This window comes from Acomys minous, assembly GCF_964271855.1.
Source record: "Acomys minous genome assembly, chromosome: 5".
NCBI classification, from domain to species: domain Eukaryota; kingdom Metazoa; phylum Chordata; class Mammalia; order Rodentia; family Muridae; genus Acomys; species Acomys minous.
This window is the reverse complement of record NC_140494.1, coordinates 106,660,421-106,666,725: the sequence shown is the minus strand read 5'-3', so window position 1 is coordinate 106,666,725 and position 6,305 is coordinate 106,660,421.

Genomic DNA, 6,305 nt, shown 5'->3' with positions numbered 1-6,305 from the left:
AATAAATAAAAGAATAAAAGAAATCCCCAGAAGCCAGGCTTGGTCATTCTGGGTCCTCCTTCTCTCTGCTCCTTGGTAGTGGGTCACATCCCCCACCCCCTGATATTTGACCTTGATTCCTCTGCTAACTCCAAGTGTCATTTATTCATTCAGCAGGCACCTTTTGGAAGCTTTGGAAGTGGAATCCTGGGGATACACAGCTCTGGGGCAAAAGGCATTTATCTTCTTTACATTCTTCCTCCCACCATTTGGGCCTTAAAGAGAGCTCTGTTCAAACCTAACCAAGACTTCTTCTTGTTGGACATATTCACCGCATTTCTTCTCATGTCTCTTGGCTTACCTGCAGAACCACGTGGCCTTGCTTTATCCCCTAATTGGGAACACCCTATCTCCAGCCCCCAAACACACCTCTCCACCGGCTGCCAACAGAATGGGATCAGCCTCTTTCACATCCTGTCCCTCTTGGCATCTCCCTTCCTCCCTTTTCCCTCCCCACTGGGTCCCTCTCATAGACACACATTGATAATGAATAAATCTCTTTCAGAGTAGGGAGTGGGCTGGCGTGTCCATTGGGAAGGCCCTGCAGACACAGGCAGGATGGATGGCTGATGGGAGCCGCGCCGTCGGCTCTAATTAACGTATTGTTCTCTGGGCTCCGGCAGGGTTATAGATGAGCTCCGCAAAGCGGCCCACTTAACCTGAGCATCCCAGTTCCAATCTATTACTTTCTCCACTGGCTTCAGCCTGGTGTAAAAAGGTTGAGTGTGGGCAAAAAGCCAAGAGAGCTTAATTTGAGGAGCTCCCTAAAGGTACCTGCCCAGTTGCTTCTACTGACAGCCTAGCCTATGGGATACCTGGGTTTGTCCCTTCAGTAGGTAAAGACAATACAACCCAAAGTGCCCAGAACTCTAAACTCAGTCCATGCATACAGATAGTTGGCTCTTCAGATAAACACAAGGAAGGTACCAAGCTTTTGTCAGGACTGCTTCCTCATGTCTAGTTGAAGCATCATTGCTTGGGCTCAAAAGCAAATCTTCCATTTGCTTATCACAGAAAGTCTATGCTCATCAATGTGTAAACGTATCTAAGGATGCACACATCCCCCTCATGAAGTCTGCCATCTAATGAGGTGATAGGATCTAGTCAAGGATGACCACCCCCCAAGAGGCCATCCAAGAGAGGGGCAATATGGGTACCCAAAGGTACCAATAGAAGATTGAAAATGACCAGTGACTAACCAAGGGATTTTAGAGGTGGCACTGATGGGCAGGCAAGGAGGGCCACCTCCTGGTCATGGGCTACAGGAAGATGAAAGAGGCACCACAGTAGGAACATTTGGTGTGTTTTGGGGGAATCAAGAATGGTTTGTCTGGGCAGGCAATATGAGCACTCAGTTCAAAGGGCAGGGGTTCTGTTAATGAGCTTGAACTGTAGAACACAAGATAGCTATCACTTGTTGAGCAGAACAGCAGTGTGGGGAACGTATGTGTGGCTAAGAGAAAAGGATAGTTTGTCATGGATGTGCAGAAAAGAGTGTGGAAAGAGACATGTTGTGGTGTTGGTTGTGTGCAACCAATAGGGGCTACTGTCTTCCATTTTCAGGGGAAATAGAAGAGGAACCAAATTTCTAAGGACTCTTTTTGTTGTTTTGTTTTTGTTTTTTCAAAACAGTGTTTCTCTGTGTAGCTTTGGCTGTTCTGGACTCCCTTTGTAGACCAGGTTGCCCTTGATCTCCCAGAGATCTACCTCCCTCTACCTTCCTAGTACTGGTATTAAAGGAACGTGCAACCACGCCCGACTCTTCCAAGGAACTTTAAGTGAGATGCTCCGAAGTACCACCAATTACGGATGCTTCTCAGCATGAATGTCGGTCAACTTCTAATTGGGGAAGGGACGTTATTCAAGATCATACTACCAGAAACCAGAAATCAATTTCCAGTGTTTTCAGTCTCCTGGTTATCAACCCAAATGAGCTACAATGGCTACAGTTTCCCAGGTATCCCCAGGGCAAAGAAGAAGCAAGGACTCCACTGACTCCCAACCGCCTTAGCAGCTTACCTAAGTCTCATCATGTATCCCATCCTGGTGGACAGAAAGATTGACTTTTTGTCCTCCCTACCTCCAACCCATGGCCAGTGGGAGCCATAGCAGTATAGTGGAAAGAAGGGAGATTGGGATTTAAACGTTCTGGACCCATAACCTCTATTTACCTCAAACTCATGTGAGCTGCCTGGTGTCTTTGAGGTATAATGTCTTCAGTCAGGACATGGGCCTACCTACTTCATGAGGGGGTGGTTTATGTGACATAGAGTGTGCATAACAGAGCACACAGAAGTCAAATAAACTTACTCTTATACACGTAGAGACCTGTAGACCTAGACCAAAAATCAGAGAGCAGGCTTTGTTGGTAATGCCTAAGGCTTCAGTGTAAACTATAGAATGGGAGCCCTCAGAGCCTGGAAGGCAAAGACATCCTACGACATCCACATTCCTGTCTTCTCCCTGCACTTCAAACTAGTCTATATCTCCCAGCCTCCTTGACCACCACCTACAGCCACACGGCTACATTCTAGGCTGTGGCTAGGTGATAGGTACCACCTCGAGGTACTACCAGAAAAGCATATCACACAGCATCCTTGTTTATCATTTTCCATCCATCTTCCTAATTAAGAAACTCCAAGAAGTTGATGGGCAGGAAAGCCACAAGACAGAAGCAGCCTGGGCCCCAGACTACCACTCAGACAGAGCGTCCCACCAGCCCCCACTGAAGAGAGAGAAGCTGCCCCCACTGATATCTGGGTGACGCTCACAGCACTAGGCTACCGATACACTTCAGTCATCCACCTTTCTTTAAGCCCCATAATCCTCGCCTGTGAGATTGGCAGCTAATACCTGTCTCGTGCGTGATGATAGAAATGGGTTAAAGCAGGAGGGATCCATTCATGCAAACAGCCAAGAATGCATTAATATCAGTAATCAGTACCATCTTGTGCAATCTACCCCTTGCATCACATCCTGTGTCCCTCATACCCATCATCTGCTTCAAAAAAAAAAAAGTTGAGTGAAGAGAACAGAATGAGTAACACAGCGGTTCTCAACCTGTGGGTTGTGACCCTTTTGTGGGGGGATGGGCCGAATGATCCTTTCACGGGAGTTGCCGAAGACCATCCGCATATCAGATACTTACATTACACTTCATAACAGTAGCAAAATTGCAGTTATGAAGTAGCAATGGCAATAATTTTATGGCTGGGGGTCACCACAACATGGGGAACTGTATTAAAGGGTAGAAACAGTAGGAAGGTTGAAAAAACACTGTCCTAGAAGGAGGCCACAGAATTGGCCATCTCCTCCTACTCTCTTTTGCAGAGAGAGGGGGGTCACTTTCCCGGCATCCCCACTTCTCCATTTTCCCACCCCTATAGGCTTTCTAAACTCTTGCGGTAGACCTATAGAGGGCACCAAGTGGTCTGGCTGAAGGACCACACTCTTATTTTGGAGTAAGCCACCTTTCACTCACCTTTTTAGCAAAGAATCACAGGGCTGGGGTGTAGCCCAGGGTTGACGCATTTATTGCAAAAGTCAATAGGCGCTCAGACTCCCAAGCACCCCACACCCTCAGAGGGAAGACAAGCACCCCCATACCCTCAGGGTAAGATGTGCAGAGCAGACACAGGCCACCAAAAGAGTATCAGCATCACGCTGAGAGGTATCCCTGCATGCAGAACAACATGCATGTGCACCTGGGCACATATGAGTGATTTGTGAGGGTGCACTTAAGATGTTTCAACACATGTATGTGCATCTAAGAGGTGGTTATATGTATGTACATGTTTGGGTCTCTTTAGAGCTGTAAATATATGTTTTCCTGCGTTTGTAAGGTGTGTGTGTGTGTGTGTGTGTGTGTGTGTGTGTGTGTGTGTGTATGCAATTAAGATGTGTCAGTACACACACATGCATATATCTCAGTATGGTACGTGTGTGTGTGTGTATGCACATACATGGTTATGTCTCTCTAGAAGTATACCCATGTATTTGTACATTTGTGTGGATGTTTTTAAAGTATTTGCATCCATGTGCACTTTTTTGGATGCATTTACAGCACATACACACATAGGTGAGTTTGAGGGTTCGAGGAGTGTGTGTGGATATGCTTGAGGACCTCACACATGTGTTTGTGCACATGTGCGTGTGTGAGTGTGCGGGTGCCTTGGGTAGGAGGTGACAGGAAGGGAGAGCAGCAGAAATACCGAAATACCTCTAGGTATGACCTTCACATCTAACTCCCTAGAGCCGCAGTGAATAAGCAATGCTATCGCTCTTAATGGTAGCCACAGCCCCCTCTCAAACCTTTATCCTGGAGAATTTGGAACAGGAACCCCAAAGAGGACACAGGCTTTCCTCATGAGTGTGTTCTGCTGCAGGGTGCTCTGGGCTCGGCTGTGCTCCAGGACCTGTCCCCTCAGCCCATGCAGAAGACAGTTTACAAGAAAGAACAAGAGAGTCCTCTTAGGAACAAAGACAGCTTGCAGGCCAGGTGGGTGGGGGAGCTGGAGCAGGAAGGATGCAGGCCCTGGGAGGATCTCAATTCTCAGCCCTGCAGGAGGCCCAAGGAGAATGCTGGCAGCCTGGTGGGCTTGCCAGGTTAGGAACAAGCCCCTGACACAGGGGTTTGCACAGGCGCACAAATGAAAGAAAATCAGAGGAGATGAAACCATACAAATTTCAGGTAATAGAAAGAGAGGAAAGAGATGTGCATGTGGCCCGGGTCTCGACTCAGAAAGGTCGATTCCAAGAAGACGCTGGCCAACTTTATATTACTTTTCAGAAAGCCAGTGAGCTGAAAAATAACTCTCACCTTTTTTTTTCTATTATTATTCGTATCTTCAGAGTTTCTTCTTCACATTGTTTTCTGCATCTCACTTGTTCATTTCTCCCCAGCCTGATTTCATTTGGAGATTTGGCCTAGAGCCTGGAGGGGAAGGTGGTCCTTCTAAGAATACATTTATTTTGACTCCTCAGCAGGCCCTGCTGCTTCTGCCCAGTCAGAGGGTGGAGGCAGGTGGCCAGGAAGAGGCTGTGACCTGAGGTAGGGAGGAACGAAACCTGTGTGCCCATAATGGTGAATACATGCATGTGTACATGTGCATGTGTTTGTATAAGCCTAAGAAACTGTGAAGGCGCATACACGTGACATGCCGCATCAGTAGGAGTGTACCATTTTAGGGTTATATGTGTGTGTGAGAGTGGCACCTCCAGTTGTATATGTTGTATGACATGCGAGAGGGCATATACATGTACATGTGTGGGTGCCTGTAAGGTTTTGCCCTCCCCTGTGCAGATTGGGGGGATGTGGGGGTGGCCCTCCACTCTACCTCACTTGAGCCTACAGTGGCAACGACCGGCTCCCTCACCTTTTGCCAAGCTCAGCGAGGCGCAGATGTTGTTTGAACCAGGGAAAATGTCAGCCCCCAGGAGAAGCCCAGCTTTAACTTACAGCAAGCCCCTAGGAAGCGTGGCAGTGAACGCTGGGTACTGTGCTTTGGGTCCATTTGCATTTGTTCCTCCTGGTAACTAGGGGCTGGCGAGTGGTGTGAAGGAGGGGGCACACTTCCTCAGTGCCTACAGCACCTCCCAGATTTCTCGAGCCCCTGGTGAGCCTGGCACCAAATGGCGCCAAAGAACTACAGAAATGAAGCCTCAATCAGCTCTGCCCTCACCACTGCAGCAAACCTAGACTTGCTCTCTTCCTGTCCTGAAATCCCATCCTCTGAGTTCCAGGTGGAGGACTCCCACTGCAGAGAACAGAAGCTGGCCGTACTAGTCCCTGTGGCCCAGAATAGGTACATCTGGATTCTGGCCATGGTGCTCAAGACTGTCCTATAAACAGTGACAGAGTCAGAGCTTTGCTGCCAGCTGAATGAAAGGTACAGATGTCCTTCCCTCCCTACAAGCTTGCACCTTCACTAAATTGGGGACTTTGTGTGACATTCAGCTCTTTCCTAGGGGACATCAATGGGCTGTGCGGGAAGTCAGCATGTAAAAAGAGACCCTTCTAAGGAAACTGCACATCCAAGATCCCATCATGCCAGAAGTCAGAGTTCATTACAAACACCACATTATTTAAGAAGATGGGGAAATTTTGGTCAGCTACTTACATGGGGAGACAAGGTCAATAAGCAGAAAGGCCAAGTTCAATTTTGGCCACGGGCTCTGCCATCATGGAGGCCACTGCTATGCAGAGCTGGCTTCTAAACTGGGCAAACTCAAAGAAAGGGAGAGGAGAGAGAGAGAGAGAGAGAGAG